Source organism: Marmota monax, unplaced genomic scaffold (genome assembly GCF_021218885.2).
Source record: "Marmota monax isolate L192 unplaced genomic scaffold, Marmota_monax_Labrador192_F-V1.1 WCK01_AAM20220418_F8-fsc00066, whole genome shotgun sequence".
Taxonomy (NCBI): domain Eukaryota; kingdom Metazoa; phylum Chordata; class Mammalia; order Rodentia; family Sciuridae; genus Marmota; species Marmota monax.
In genome coordinates, this window is record NW_026692805.1 from 3757282 (window position 1) to 3774488 (window position 17207).

The window sequence follows — 17207 nt, forward strand, 5'->3', positions numbered from 1 at the left end:
CTCCAGGGGAGACACACCTCTTTGCTATACTGTGGTGCCCTGTGCTCCTTACAGCCTCACCTTCTTCTGTCCCTGTGCCAACAGTTTGTAAGGCCAGGCCAGCAGGTGTGCTGTACAGGCCACCACCTTCTTCCTCTCTCCTTCCTCCCCTTCTTCCTTCCTCCTTCCCTCTTTCCTTGCTATTCTTTTTTTTTTCTAAGTTTTCCTCTCTAATATTTTTATTTGTAGATGGACACAATACCTTAATTTTATTTATTTTTATGTGGTGCTAAGTATTGAACTCAGTGCCTCACACATGCTGGGCAAGCGCTCTACCACTGAGCTCAACCCCAGCCCCTCCTTGTTATTCTTGATTTGCACTGAACTCCATCACACTTCTTAACACATGATGCACTTTTTACAGTGTACATCTTTGGCTCTAGCCCCTTCAGCATGACATCTCTAGAGTTTCCCGTGCAGGCTCCCATCCTCCACCCCTCCCTGGGTACCACATGCTGTTCCAAGTTTCCCACTGGGATCAGGTACAAGGCCTGAGCTTATTGGCCTGATTGCTACAAAGATATATGTGGTAGGAAGAACCTTGTCTTTCCACTCTCCCATGGAAGACATCCATGGCCTAGTCCATAAAAAGAACTATGTGATTACTGTGAGCTTCTTGAAAACACCAGGTTCAGTCTCAACATTATGGTCTTGAACACACTGTTCCTAGTACCTTGAGTGACTTCCCCCTTCCTTCTCAACTGGCTAAATCTGATGATCACTAAACATGTCATTCAAGAGGCTCCTCCTAGAAGCCACTGGGCCACGTACACCTGTGGCAGGGCTGGGGAGGTAGACAAAACTGTTAGAGCATTGCCATGCTGTATGTTTTGGATGCTGATCTCAACCAAACAGACTTTTGCTAAGGTGGGACTGGATCCCTGACTTCTAGCATCATACTGAAAGCATAGGTATTTAGGAAGTGGTTGCCTTTTTTGATTCTTCATCTTTAGATCTTCCAATCTGTACTTGGTACTTTTTGTTTTAGGTTATTGTTTTCATAGTAAAATATTTAATAAAGAACTCCTGGGTGCCACTGAGAGGAATAAAGTCTATAGACTGAAGTTCCAACTGTTTCTTAAACCATGACCTCAATGGCTTCACCAACTACTGCTGCTATTCTCATGAAGATGTGCAGTATGTATTTCCCACCACATTGGAGAATTTTTGAAATTAGTGGAGTAAGTTAGTTCCCTTAACTGCTTATGAATGACTGTAAACCCAGGTGTTTTAATTTAATATATGAGCTGTTGCAAGAAATCCAATGTCAGGAGATGGCTATGCCTTCTACCTAGATCATGCTACACTGTAGGAGAAGGGCGATAGCAGAAGCATTGGGGTTTCAACATCCCCCAGACCTCTCTAGGCCCCAGGGAATAAATTACTGCTCTATTCAGTTATTTCTCTTTGTACAAATGGTTTTTCTCTATACTATGTTCACCTTTATTTTGAAATGTGCCTAAGGTAAGTGATCTCCACTGGACGGATGAGTTCCAATGACCTCGAAAGAACTCTTGTGTTACTAGGGCTAGCTGTCACTAGATGCTTCCAAGCCCAAGGGTCACAAGCATATGCCAGTAGGAACAGAGAGCTGGAAAATCTGCTCCATATGGCCAAATGGGCATTGTACCCTAGGCCGATGCCAACTGAAATGTAGCCCTCTGTGTAGCTAAAGGCTGTTGTCAAAAACAGAAGAGTTGGCCCTGATTCCCCTAAACCAAAACCCAGCTCAGTACTCCAAGAGCCAGCTTCTCCCCAAGGTGATAGCTCAGGACCCAGAGTGACCTCCCTTTGGCCAGAGCTGGCCAAATCCTTAGTTATTCTCTCCAGTTAGTTTGAACAAGAGGAAATCTTTGCAAAACTCTGTGCACAGACTGTCCTAGAAACATCCTTACTTTATTATCATGATCAAGGACTGCTTCATAAGCTTTCTGCATGGGGGTGAGATGACCAGTGATCACCAAGTTTCTGTGTTTATCAAGTTAAACAGTCTTTCTTCTGGGGGCTTTTGATGTAGCTCAGTGGTAAAGCATATGTTCAGCATACATGAGGTCCTGGGTGCAGTCCTCAGCACCAAAAGAGGGAAAAAAGTCTTTGCTCTCAAGGAGTTTGTATCATATGCACACACACACACACACACACACACACACACACACACACTATCCTTTGAACTTAAAAATAGAAGAATGAATGAATAAATGTATGGTTAGGTAATACAGACCAAACAGCAAAACATAAATAACTATACCTTTACTACAATGAGCACATCTTTTTGTGTATCACTTGGGGAAGGGGGGTTACATCCCTTACCAGAATAGGAGAATGGAGGAAAGGGATTGGGTTTTCCATTTATACGGTGTATGACTAGGAGAAAAAATCATTATGATTTAAAAGAGTTGAGGACAAGGAGATACCATGGCTTGATGAGCTGGAAGTAGCAACTTGCTGTGGTGGAATTGGAAGCAGAGCAGAGGTGTGTGCTCTTTGAAGTGCAGGGGGACTGCTCTGGGTAGGAGTAAATCCTAGCAGGTGGGGGGACTGCTTTCTAGAGATCTTGCTGTTTTAAGTTTCCCATTGGGATCAGGTATGTGACCTGGGCTTATGGGCCTGATTGCTACAAAGATATATGTGGTAGGGAGAATCTTCTCTCTCCACACTCTCATGAAAGACATCCATGGCCTAGTCCATAAAAAGTGAATATGTTGGATTGCATGGAAATTAGGAATTAAAGTTGTGGACCAGTTGTGTTTGAGATGGGGAAGAGCATGCTATGTTCTCCAAGTGGCATCAATGTGATCACCAGACTGTCCTCCTCCTCGGAGTCAAGATGACATGTGATGACAATCTCCATTGCCATTGCTGCCTTGAATATACAGGAAGGGGCCATGAGCCAAGGAATGCAGGACCCCCCTAAATCCCGCACCTCCCTACCCGCAGAAGCTGGAAAAGGCAAGAAAATGGATTCTCCCCTAGAGGTCCAGAAGGAATGTGGCCTTGCCAATACCTTCATTTTTAGCCTAATGAGACCCATTGCAGACTTGTAACTTCCAGAACTATAAAATAATAAATATGTGTTATTTTAAGCCAACATATGTGTAGTAATTTGTTACAGCAAGTTATAGTAAACAATCCAATGTGGAAACCTGTCTCCATTTTTGGAAATATGAAACCCTCTTAGTTATTCATGTAATACAATATGGAAAATTCTTTGGAACAAATAACACCAAGAAGAATCTTGTCAGAATTAATTTTGAGATTTTTTAAGCTAATTTATTTTACTAGCATCGTAAAAGGAACTTGATTTCTTCACTGTTGGTTCCTCACTGCTTAGATCAGTACCTGACTTGTTTATGTTTGAGCACATGAATCTCTCTTTAGCCAAATTTATGAAAAAACAAAGCAATTGTTTTTTCAGAGAAACTAATTTATGCTTAAGTGTATCACTATTATTAGAAATGTTCAACTCAGGCTCTTGTACACACAGAATATCACACTTTGCATTTTCATTCAAAAGTGAGAGGTTTGGTTAGAGAATTTAAGGTGGCTTGAAACAAAAATAATTTTTGCAGATTAAATAACCCTAATCTGAAAATTAATATTTCAAATACTCCAAAATCTGAAACTTTTTAAGTACCACCTTGATACTGCATGTGGAAAATTCCCCATCTGACCTCAGGAGATAGGTCAAAGTGAAAATATAAGCACACTAAAAATTTGTGTAAAATTATCTTCAAGCCATGTGTGTAAAGTGTACATGAAATATAAATGAATGTTGTGTTTAGACTTGAGTCCAATTCTCAGTATATCTCGTGTATATATATATTCCAAATCCAATCTGAAATCTAAAATAGTCTCAAGACATTTGGATAAGGGATACACAACCTGTACTTCCTTAAGACCTAGGAACTTCTTAGTGTCTACATGTGTTAACCTGTTCTTAGCTTGTTCAAGACAACTGCTATGACATATAGCAAAATGGGACCTTTAACCAATGGAAAAAAATGTGTTTATTATGTGTGAAACTCAGTTTGGAAAATCCTGATATTATTTATTAAATATATTATTAATGTTGTTTGTGTGACACCTTTTAGAATTAAGATATTTCTAGTGTTGATGTATTTCTTCACTCATTTATTCTCTGAAACAGTCTTTACCAACACTGTGGTATGTGCCAGGCCCTGGGGGGAAAAGGTAAATAAGATTGGCATTTACCCTAGAGGAAGCCACATTTTAGATGGGAAGACACACAAGCAAGTAGATAATGAGAATGTGGAATAGCCAGTGTTAACTGTGAATACCAAGCACTGGGCTAAACTCTTTTGTGGGTAATTGTTAATTAAATGTACCCTGTGGAAAATAATATTCTAATTAAATAACTGTGCAAAACTACACGGGGTGGAATTTTTATAATCATTGTCATAGATGTCTTTGGCTTTAAAGCTCTAGAGCAGTTGTTAAAGCTTTTCTGTAAAGGGCCAGAATTTTAAGTGTTTCCATGTTTGAGGGTCATATAGTCCCTGTCACAGCCATTCAGCTCTTCCATGGTAGCATGAAAAAAGCCATAGGTAATATGGAAATGAACAAGCATGGCTATGTTCCAGTAAAACTTTATTGACAAAGGTTGGCAGAGGGCTAGATCTGCGCATGGGATGCAGTTTGCTGGCCCCTGTTCTAGAATAGCAATTATAGATGGATACTATTTTGTTTTAAAATTTTCTCAAGAGGGAACCTATAGGTTTCATTGGCTTCTCAAATGAGTCGTTGACAACTGAGAGTTTTAATCAGTGTCTGTTTAAGACTGTATTCTAGAACCTCACAGAGAAATGATATAGCAGACTGGATTAATAATGGAAATTCAGAATGACCCAATTTCCCAGCATTTCACATCATCATGATTAATATTTAACAGACCTCTAAGAATCTAGATATAATACATCTTTAGGTCATTATAATGGAGTCCAAGAAGAAAACCACAGTAATCTAGTCTTGGCAGAGGGTTTGACATTGCGGGGGTATGTGTGTTTTAACTCTGAGGTTTTTGAAAAATAAGAATAGGGATGATATGTCTGGGACCGTTGGGAAGAAATAAGGTAAATATATGGATAGATGACCCAGCAGAAGGCTAGAGTATTAAGCCTTGATCTGGCTGTCTTGTGGAAGGCAGAAACAGCTGGTTAGTGTACAAGAAGGGGCTATGTGAAGGGCAGTCCCAAGTCCAGATAAGAAAAAAAGAATATGTCTTGACACCTTAAACAACAAGCCAGAAAAATCTGCTTTTAATACTTGATACTGTGGGAAAAGTTACTGAATTCAGAGTTGAGTAAGAATCCTTCAGTACAGAAGAGTGAAATTGTTTAAGGGCAGATCATTCCAAGAGTAAATATACTAAGTTATGGTATGATAGGAAAAGTAGAAAATCACTAAAGAGCTTCAAAAAAGTAGCTAAAAGGAAATACTGGGAAGCCATTTAAGTCACCTATACTGGCCCTAAGTGACTAGAGGATTTCTCTCTTGGCTGGTAATGGAGAGGTGGATGAGTTAAGATTACTTTGGGGAACCAATTCTTTTAAGTAAAACTTTTAAGAAATGAAAAGCAGATGAAGTTTATAAGTTGGTTTCAAGTTTGGATGGTTCCAACTGGATTGAAACATTCCTGTGCACTAGGAAAAGATGAAAATTGATGTTGGGCCTGTTGTCTCTGGAGGTCCCTGGACCTGGTGTTCTGAGGTGTGTTTTGATCTGGTTTCCCATTGGATTCTGCTGTTGCTCTTAAGGTTGAATTGGGGGAAAGAGGGAGGAAAAGATGGAAGTCGATAGCTTCCTGGAAGAAGCGCATGTTAGCAGGCTACAGTTATTCCAATCAAAACAACTTAAACTTTTCCTTGTGTTTTGAATACTGGGCACAAATCTTGTCTTGGACAAAACAGATGTGATTTTGGGATGTGTACAACATCCCACTATGTGGAAGCTGGGCCTTGCTGGCTCTCCTGCAACGGCACCTCTCTCCAACTTACAGGAATCAAACTTGATGTGCTTGTGAATTTGTATATTATTTCTGGCTTCTCTCTAGGTAAGCTGCAACTTCAAAAAACTCAAAAGAGCTTTTTCAGTATACCAATCTTAGGGCAACTGAAGAAAATAATCTGTAAAGCAGATGAATGCTTCGAATGGATTTTGTCAGGGTTTGCCTAAAAGATTTTAACAAGTAAGTCAATTAAGATTCTTATAATTTGACTTCTCCTTCCCAATAATTAATTAATAATGGAAATATAGTAAAGAATAGTCATACTCTGCCATTTTGTTGACATTCTTTTGTTTTAGCAAAGGTTAAATAGGATTTCAAAATACTCTGGTATATTCTATAAGCTTTGTAACTTTTATTAACTTTGCTGGAAATCTTTGTTTCCTGGAAGGTTCACTAATGGAGTATGTTATTCAGCTTTCCATCACTGTAACAAATACCTGAGAAAATAAACTTATAAAGATAAATGGTTTATTTTGGCTCACAATTTTGGAAGTTTCAGTCTGTAATCAGTTGGCCTCTTCACTTTGGGTGTGTGGAGGAATGTCATGGTAGGAGCATATTGTTATGATTTAGATATTAGGTGTCCCCCAAAAGCTCATGTGTGAGACTATGCAAGAAAGTTCAGAGGTGAAATGATTGGGTTATGAGAGCCTTCACCTAATCAGTACATTAATCCACTTGAGTCAATTAACTGGGTGGTAACTGCAGATGGGTCACTGACGTTGAGCCTTTAGGGTATTATATTTTGTCTCGGGTGAGTGGAGGAGTCTCTCTCTGCTTTCTGATTGTCATGTTCTAAACTACTTTCCTCTGCTACACTCTTCGACCATGATGTTCAGCCTTTTCTTGGGCACAGGAGCAATGAAGTTGGCCATCTGTGGACTGAGACCTTTGAAACCATGAGCCCCAAATAAACTTTTCCAGCTCTAAAATTGTTCTTGTCAAATCCTTTGGTTACAACAGCGAAAAAGCTGACTAAAACACACATAGAGCAAAATTATTCACTAATCACACAGAGATTATACTCTTACTATAAATGCAGTGTGTGAAGAAATTGGGGGTAGAAATTAATAAAGGAAGTTAGGTACATGGTTTGTTGAACCTTGTAGAAGGTAATAGCCCCCATCCATGAGATAATCCTGTTGGTTTGATTGCTGAGATGCTTTTTTAAAAGGTCAGAGTTACTGATGTGTAATTTGCATATAGGAAAATTCACCCATTTTCGTGTACAGCTATGATTTGATAAGTGCATACAGTGGTGTAACACCACTGTGATCAAGATACGAGTATCCATCATCCTAGAAATTTCCCTGTGGCCTTGGCAATCAATCCCTCCACTTAGCCTGAGCCCCTGGCAGCCACTGTTCTTTTCTGCCCTTATAGTTTTGCCTTTTCCAGAATGTTGTACAAATGGAATCATACACTTCATAGATTTTCAAGCTTGGTGTCTATCTCTTAGCATAATGCATGTGCTATTCGTCCATTTGGCCGTATGTTAACATTAGGTATTGCTGTTTAGTATTTCATTGTGTGGATACAGAGTTTGTTTATCCACTCACCAGTTAAAGGACTTTGGAGTTGTTGCATTTTATTAGGGAATCATGAATAAAACTCCTTATACATTTACATACAGGAATATGGAAACAAATTTTCATTTTTTATGGGGTAAATATCTAGAGGTGAGTGGCTGGTTAATATGTTAAGTATATTTTAACTTTATTTTTAAACAAGAATCATCTGCCACACTGTTTTGCAAAGGGGTTTTACTATTTTGCATTCCTACCTGCAAAGTATGAGAGTTCTATGAGCTGTGATTTAACCTTCCAGGACTCATCCCTGGAAGAGAAACCTCAGAATATGTCTCTTCTTTTTCCTCCCCTCAATTTTGTGTTTCAATCCCTTCTACTTAGATCTTCAAATTACTTTTTATTTTAGTAGTGATTTTTAACGTCACTATTTCCTGAGTTTCATTTCTCCTTCTCTGAACATAATGTAGTGCCTTGTCCTCAGTAGATGCTACATGCACATGTGTTTGACTTGGGCTTGGTACATTAAATTAAACTGAAGCTCAAGGGTAACCACCATGCATGGTGGGGCTTTGGTACAAGGGTACCAGGCTCATGGACATCTGCACGTTTTGGTTGAGCCCTACTCCAAGATCTAAGGAGAGGTTTCTCTTACTTTTCCCCAAGCAGAAAAGTACCACTGAGTCTAGGCTGTATAACTGTGTTTGGGCTTTTATGGTGATGGTCCATTTTGCTCCAGCAGGGAAATCAGAAAGATTATGGTTATGAAAAGGTATATAGATTTATCTTAGAAATACTATGAAGTGTATAGAGTCAAATGAAAAGGTTTTTATCTCTGAAGGCTTTTACATTATTTTTTAATCAATGAGATGCCTAGCATTGTAGGTGAGACTAAGAATTCTGGAGCCAAGTTTTGCTACTTGCTGCCTACCAGATATTGGGCAGCGTTTCTATGCCTTTCCTTTTCTGTACAAAGGGAGATGATAATTGTATCTAGTGGTGGTGATTTGTTGTTAAAATGTATACTTGCTTAGAATAGTGCCTGGCAAGTATTGCTTGCTCCATAAGTATTTGTGGCTGTGGCTATTGTTATTAACCCCCCCCCCCCCAATACTCTGAAGATGGGTGTTTTTCATGAGTATATCACACTCTCCAGCTGCTAAGTACTAGGAACCTGTCCAAAGAATGATTCAAACTCAGATGACAGTAAGAACCAGTTTTATGACATTTCCTGGACTAATGGCCAGTGGCTGAGTAGCCTCAGAAGTGTGCATTGATATTCACATATGTTGACTCAGATTACTTCTTTTTACATGTTAACAGTTCTGTTTTTGTTTCTTTTTTTTAAAAAATATTTTATGTTTTAGTTGTAGATGGGCACAATATCTTTATTTTATTTTGATGTGGTGCTGAGGATTGAACCCAGGGCCCCGCACATGCTAGGTGAGCGCTCTACCGCTGAACCCCAGCCCCAGCCCTAGTTTTCATTTCTTATTCTTAACTTGAAGAGACTCAGAAGGAAGCTGTGATTTCTGAGGTGCATTGTCCTCCGTCAATTCTCGTTTATTCCATATTTTGGTCACTACACAGGGTTGGAAGTTTGGGCACAATAATTGTAGTGTGTGTTCTCTATCTCTATCTGTATCTCTGTATCTATCTCAGTCTCTCTCTCTCCTGAGTTTCTTTATTGCTGTTTCTACCCAAGAGTCATTTCTTTTAGCACTGCTTAGCAACTTTTTTTGGCATCTCCTTATAAAGTAGTCCCCTCTTGTTCATTATTTTATTTTCTATGGTCTCCTTACTTGTGCCCAGCATGGTCCAAAAACACTGAATGGAGAATTCCAGAAATAAACTCTTTGTGTTTTAAATTGTATGATGTACTGAGGTGATAAAACCTCACACAGTTCCACTTTGCTGAGTCATCGTTTTGTCCAGCATACCTATGCTATATATGCTACCCTCCTGTTAGTCACTTATATGTTACCCTCCTTTTAGCTTCTGATGTTGGAGCTATCAAATACACAGAATTCAATACTATCTGCAGTTTCAGACATTCACCTGGGGTCTTAAAGTGTATCCCCTATAGGTAAGTGTGTGTAGAGGAGAATAATACTATAGTGACCATTTGTCAAGTTGACTTTGTGTTTTGGGGCTCCTGAATCCTGAGGATCAGTGAGCATCCATGCAGCCAAAAGCAGAGTCTTTCTGTGCCCACACAGGGACAGCACTAGGCTGCCCATGTGTGCAAATATGGCACAGTCTGACTTCACTCATATGCATTTTACTCACAAGGGAGTCAAGGAATTTATGTTGTTCTAAGCATTTTCTGCAGGCTAAATGATGTCTCACAAATGCACAATTACTTTAAATGCTCTTAAAGGCCATGACTTATAAAGTGTAAATTGTTAGGTGTGTAACTGAATTCATTTTAAGGTTTTGACATTGTAAATGTCTTATTAAAAGTGCAACCACTGGCATGTGGCAGGGAGAGAGGGACGGGTCTGAGAAAGTTTTAACATTAAAAAGAAGCTGCTCATACTTGAAGATCCACCTTGGTAACATGTGCCCAGGAGATATTACCTAAATGATGAGAGCAAGGTCATCTACTACATTCAGCCTGGACCCACCCCTACCTCCTTACCTCATTAACAGAGGTTGATGGGCAGAGTATATACAAGGGTGACCTTGAGACCCTACTGGGTATTTTTCATGTCAACCATGGTTTACATGCTATAGGCTTTTAAATTGAAATGTGTTGACCACATAGATAAAAAAGAGGAAGGTCTAGCATCATAATCTTATTTTTGTGAAAATGTGTATGAATGAAGCCAGTAGAAAAGAGAATATATTTGCCCTCAATTGCACAAATTGATTGTAAGGTTCTCAGAGGTCCAGAAAGAGACCAAGATGACCCAAGATACTGTGGTTGCTTTGAGCCCATGCTGGTCCAGTAGGAAGACCACAATTTACCTCCTTTTAGCTCTCTGTTAGCTGTGGTGGATACCACTAGACAGGCTCCTAGGATCATCTGTAAAAATATACTCACATGGTATATTTTCCTAAATACTGGATTTGAGGACCCTTGGAGGAAGTCTTAGTGTTCTTTGAGGCATACTGTAAGATGTTGAAATATTCCCTTCTGTTTTTCAACTTAGCACATTAAGTACACAACATGTGTGTGTGTTTAATTACAAAGTATAATGTGGTGCTGAGGATTGAACCCAGGGCCCCCCCGCACATGCTAGGTGATTTGTATCACTGGGTTCTGTACATATCAAATCATATGTACAAGCACATGTATCTCTACATAGCATTGCTACTTGTTTAATCATTTTGTGGTTGCTATTCCACAAGTAGTAGGAGCCACTGAAGTTGTGTGTGTGTGTTTTGTTTGTTTTGTTTTATTCTTTTTTTGATGCTGGAAATTGATCCCAGGGCCTCACACATGCTCACAAGCCCCCTACCTCTGAGCTATACCTCCAATCCTCACCAAAGGTTTTTTGGGCCAACACACGCACACGAGAGAATTTAATGGAAAGTTAAATTTGTTCACTTATAATTTGGAATTAATGCCCATATTTTTTAATTGTTGAAGGATTTTGCAGGAGCGTATTTAAAAATGTACAAACCTGACATTTCCTTTTAGGAACTTGTGTTGTCATGGGTTATGTGGAAAGGGCACCCAATATAAGCAGAAAGCCCACAAAGTGGGGAGCATGTCCCTGTAGGACGATATCCCCAAGGACAGAGGGGTGTGAAGTGTCTGGACCTCACAGGGAGGGCTGGGGTGCTTATTTTAGCTCCCTCTCCTTCACATGTCCTCCACGTCAGTTGCTATTTTGACTAGTGGCATGCCGGTGGCTGGAAGCCCTCACAGGGAGAATGAGCTGCCCCTCTGCTCACTGGTACCTTGTTGGTATCTGTGGATCACTGGACTCATGGCTATGAAATACTAAAATCATTCAACACAAGATAGGAGTCCTGCTTATAAAATCCCACAGTTTAACTTCAGAGGAATAAATACAATTACAGTACAGGTACTCTTGATTAAGAAAGGTAAGAAGGCAAAAAGATCGACATAGTCAAATTTAATATATCCTTTTGAGTGAAAACTACCAAATATTGACCTAGTGAAAAATCCAGTATTTAGGAAAATCCACACTGTTAGGTACATACAATCCTAGTGTGCAAAAATCTTACAAGTCCAGGATCGCGAAACCTCCTATTATTACTTAACAAATAGACTGGGCCAATGGCTAGTACTCTCAAAATGCTCTATTTTTTGTTGTTTCCCACGTTTGCACGGGCATGCACACACACAAGATTAAGATGAAGCCCAGCATGTTTAGTGTGTCATTGAGAGCTGTCCTTGCCACTCAAAGACAAAGCAGTGGGCCTGGTGGTTTTGAAGTCAGTCCTTCCCCCTCTCTGTCCCTGCTGCCTCTCTCTCCTCATACCATCTTTCTGCTGTTGTCCTTGATCCTTGCTTTTAACTTTCACGTGACAATCCAATCACTTACTAACAGTTTTTCCATCAACTTAATTGGTCCTAGAATGAATGCTAACAGAATGATAAGTCCTGAGCACCAACATATTAAGTATGTATCCAAGGAGGGATGGAGCAGGCCAGTCCCCAGGCTGTTAACAGACACATGGTGATATCTGTAGGTCATTATTATGTAGTACCAGCCACTGGAGACCTTCTAATATGTAGATGGTTACGTTGCTTTGGAGGCATTTTATTGATTTATTTTTTAACAAATATTCAAATAATACTGATTATGCTGTTATTATTATGGCTAATCCAACCCTGAATGGTTGAGAATAAATCAGCCTTCTGTATCCTTGGAGTCAACCACTTACGCATTCCAAAAACTCAAAAAAAAAAAAAAAAGAATTGCATCTATACTGAATGTGTACAGACCTTTTCCTTGTCATTATTTTCTCAACAATACATCATAATAACTATTTACATAGCAAGCACCTTGTACTAGGTATTATGAGTAATCTAGAAATGATTTAAAGTGCTTAAAAGAATATATGTATAACAATGAGGGTCTCCTTCCACCATCATGCAATTCCCATTCTCCCTCCCTTTCCCTCCCACACCTCTTCCCTATGTAGAGGTAATCTTCCCATGCTCTTCCTCTCTTCCCCATTTTGAGTCACCCCCCTTATATCAGAGAAGACATTCGGCATTTGTTTTTTTGGGATTGGCTAACTTCACTTAGCATAATCTGCTCTAATGCCATCCATTTCCCTGCAAATGCCATGATCTTATTATTATACATTATTATACAAAATACATGTATGAAGATGTGAGGAAAAAAAAAGAATAGCGTTACCCTAGATTAGGTAGAGAGAAGTGATGGGAGGGGAGGGGAGGGGTTGGGGAGATAGGAAGGATAGTAGAATGAAACAGACATTATTATTACTGTGTATATGCGTGACTGCATGACCAATGTGATTCTGCAACCTGTATACTCAGAAAAATGAGATATTATATCCCATCTGATTCAAATGTATGATATGTCAGGGTCATTGTGCTGTCATGAGTAACTAATTAAAACAAATTTTAAAAAAAAAGACACACTCAAAAAGGCAAGGGTCACATGTTTTCCCTCCTATGTGAATACTTGACCACATATTGGAAAAGGGGAATTCAATGAAAATAGCAGAGATATTTGTGGAATAAAGGCAGGGATTATAGGAAAGGGAGGGAGGACGAAAAGAGGGATGAACAGTAGAATGAAACAAACCAAACTTTCTCATGTACATATATGAATAAAACATGGTGAATTTCAATTTTGTGTGTATCTATAATGCACTAATTTAAAAATCTATAAATAAATGGAAGATAAAACAACAGAAAAAAAAAGAATGTATGTAGGTTTAATGCAAAGACTGTACTGTTCTATGTAAGGGACTTGAGCATCCATGAGTTCTGGATTCACTGGGGGATCCTGGAACCAGTCTCCCAAGGACAACAAAGGTCCACTTCAACCAAAGAGTTTGTTTATAATCAAGTGTTTGGTATGAATTCAGGAGAGAAAGAGGCCCCTGAAAGGGAAGCAGGGCAGTGAGAGGTGGTCTCCTGGAAACTGGAGGTATCTGAGCTGAATCCTAAGTGACATCCTGAGATTCATGTTAATGTAGGGAGGAAGTACCAAGGCTCTGTGAAACTATCTGGAGGAACTTTCTTTACTTTGTGTAGGCATATGGAGAAAAGAATGGAAGAACGTAGCCAGGGTAAAAGTTGGGACTCATTGGCAGCCTCATCCCTAAGCTCTGTAATGGGGGTTCCATTAGATGCCTACTCGAAGGGAACGAGACTCCGGAGCTAGAGTCACTTGCAGCAGTAGTCGTTCAATAGTAAATGAATAAGATGTGTTGAAAATGCTGTGGGCGACCCCACTGGCACCTCGTGTCAAACCAAGAAATCTTTTGAAATGTTCACCTTAAAACCTTTCTCTAGCACCTTTCCCCTCCTGATGCACTTGGTCAGGAATTGGTCTAGAATTGGTCTGGACTTAGTCTTGTCATCGGTCTGGAATTAGTCTTGTGTAGAATTCGTCTTGTCATTGTTTTGGGTACATATTGACAAGGTCAGAGAGCACTAGAGAAATGGGACAAGCCATTCCATCTGGCCTTGAGCTTTCTTCTACCTCTCTTCCTTTTGCATTTACCGTCTTGGCTATTCTTTCCCCAGTGTCTCATTTTCTTCTGGAGTTTCTTTTTTTTTTTTAAACCAGTTTGAACAGTTTTTCAATTGCATCTACCACTAAATTTGAACTCTTTTCTAATTATGTTCTTGTTCTTTCCCCCAAATTATCCTGCCTGCATTAAAGCTGATTCACAGTTTTGTTTTCCAGTTCACGCACTAAACTCTGATATTTATCATTTTAGTCACCAAGATCTTCCCTTTGTCTTAGAGCAAGTCAGATGCCTTCAACTAAGTGTTTCGTGTCCAGCTTTCTTGCTTCTTCTTGGTCTTTGGGTTCACATTCTCCAGTGTAGAATTTCTTCTAAGTCCCCTGCAGTTCTAGAGCCCCAGTTGATTCTGCACACTCCAAGTTTGAAAGCCTTTGTTCCAAGGGCTCTTGAGGGAAGTGGGCCAGACACAGCGTGATGTCTGGGACGTGAGTGGTGCTCTGGGGAAGAGGGAAGGATGAGAATTCCTCCCCTGACCCTGGGTTCCTCTCCTACCCTTCCCTGTTGGCTTTTCATGGGTCTCGGACATTTCCCTTTCTGAAATAATTTCCCTCTTCCTTTCCTTGTAGTGCCACAGTGTGGGGGTCTTCTTTTCCAAAGCAGCCAGATTCCTCTGCAGTTTAGAATACTAGGGAAGAGCCCAGGGGCACCGAGAGGCTTAAACTGGTCTATCCCAGTTCACAAGGCTCCAAAACTTAATAAATAAACAGATTTATATAATATAATATAATTTATATAATAATTTATATAATAAACAGATTTATGGGGGAGGGAAAAGCGTTTTTTTTCTTTTGGAACCACGAACCATCTATTATATACAATATTTTGTGTGTACTGCAGCCATTTTTATGGTTTAAAGTAATGAGTTAATAATGGCTGTCTGAATTTCATCATGTAGTGATTTTATTTTATTTTTTTACCTTATGGGAAATTCACCCTCACCCATCACAAAGATGATTTCCTTATAAGTTGCCTCTGGGCCTGAGCTTCTGGAGGTGAGCCCCATTCGCCATAACAGATAAAGCAGGCTTCTCACAATAAGCTTCCCAAATATATTTATGAAAACCGAGAACAAGAGCTGCCAGGTCTGGGCCCTCACAATGCTGGTGTGTCGTTGGCTGCTGTCCACTTCAGGGCCTTCTGTGGTCAATTGTGAACTCTGTCCTGACATTTTCAAAAGGTCATACAAGGAAGTGCTGAATAGACATGGGAAGGGAGAGGAGGAAATACTTCAGCAGCCGAAGATAAAAGATTTCCCAGAAGCCACTTATCTTTTAACTCCTAACCAGCTAATGAACCCAGGGGCTTTCCTCTGCAGTCTGGGGTCTTGGAGCTGGGTCCTTGCTGTCTGTAGTACTTGTCCCAGCTAGGTCATCAGAATGTCATATAGGCACTTTGCTATTTTGAGTGTGAGAAATGACTGGTACCGGGTGAGTCACTTCTTACACGTTACATCTCACTAGGCAAATCACACTGGGAAATGCACACTGGCATTCATTCTGTTCTGGCACATTCCAGTGTAGGTGGGTTTTTCCCTTCCTCCCCAGCCTTTGAAGATGGCTGCTGCCTATTATCAATGGTGTGGACCAAATTCTAACAAAGTAGATGCCTTAGACAGGTTATTCTAGTGCCCTCACTACTCTACCAAGCAGCTCTCTTTTTCTTTTATTTCTCTCTCTCTCTCTCTCTTTTTTTTTTTTTTTTTTTGGTACCAGGGATTGAACTCAGGTATTTAGAGACAGGGTCTCACTGCATTGCTTAGCGCCTCACCATTGCTAAGGCTGGCTTTGAACTCACGATCCTCTTGTCTCAGCCTCCTGAACTGCTGCTTTTCTATGGAATCAAGCCTTAGTTCCTTCTGGATGTACACATCCAGCTCCAGGATGATTTCCAACACATTTTTCTGTTTTCTCTGTTCTCCATGTATGACAAGGCTTCTCTTCCCAAGGCCAATTATTTGGATCTCATCTAAATTTGAATTTAGAAAGTACTCATATTTACCAAAGATAATTCTCGCCTTTTGACTAAATACATAGAATTTCAGTCGCCACAGAAGAATAAGAGCTTTGGAGAACCATTCCATGGAAATGACTGTATTCACCAAGTTTAAGATGAAAGAGAAAAAGTATTCTTTTATTGAGTACTTTCAAAATCAGGTTTAAAAGGATTCTTTAACCCCTGCCTATAATTTGTAGTGGCTGAGGTAGACAAATTGAAAGGGGGAAAGCTGTTCAGAAACAGCAAATTAATTAGAGTATCCTGCTGTGCTCACACATACAGTTATATGAATTGGTGTTTTCTTTCTTAGATTTCAAAGCAGATATTTTTCTTTCTCCTTTTTTCAGAGAGTTCAAGTAGATAAAGACATGGAAAGCTGGGATGAAATGATTTTGAAGCCCATCTGCATCTGAAGCCATGATTTAAATACCATCATTAAGGTACGTCTTGGAGGAAGAAATTGAACCAAGGGTTGTGGTTAACTCTTTTTCGGTTTTGCCTGCCTTCTGAGACTGGGTTAAGCCATGTCATGAGGAGTGGCCTGTCTGAATCACATTCAATGAACCAGAGTTTCAAGAAAGTGAAAGCTGCCCTGTGAGGATCAGTGGGCCCACAAACCTTTCAGCCATTATGATACTTGGAAAAAAAAAAAAAAACATTTCCTCAGTGGTCCTGTATGTATCCCAGTGTACCCTTTAGAAACTCCTGGAAAGAAAAGGGAAACTTGATACTCAGTTCTTTCTGAACTGAGTTATGGCTTTGAAAGTGCTTCCATGGACTCCAAGTTAGATTTTGTAGATAGGAGTACCTAACTGTAGAAAAAGGGAAGAGACATACTTCTGGGAACTGTGCTATTTGACCTGCTTCTCTGTAGTGGTATTTCTCAAAGTGTGTTCCATGAAACACAG

General features: G+C 39.8%; 1 protein-coding gene across 10 annotated transcripts in view; it reads left to right on the forward strand.

Moving 5' to 3' along the window:
* Svil (supervillin) overlaps nt 1-17207 on the forward strand; it is a 237171-nt gene that overhangs the window by 43715 nt on the left and 176249 nt on the right. For 6 of the 10 annotated variants that reach the window (XM_058580541.1, XM_046448291.2, XM_046448294.2 and 3 more), the window contains one exon: nt 16647-16739. The gene's annotated coding sequence lies outside the window, so the exon portion shown is untranslated. Of the gene's footprint in view, nt 1-6109; nt 6245-16646; nt 16740-17207 lie in introns of all 10 variants that reach the window. The other 4 variants (XM_058580538.1, XM_058580542.1, XM_058580537.1 and 1 more) reach the window with 1 other exon arrangement.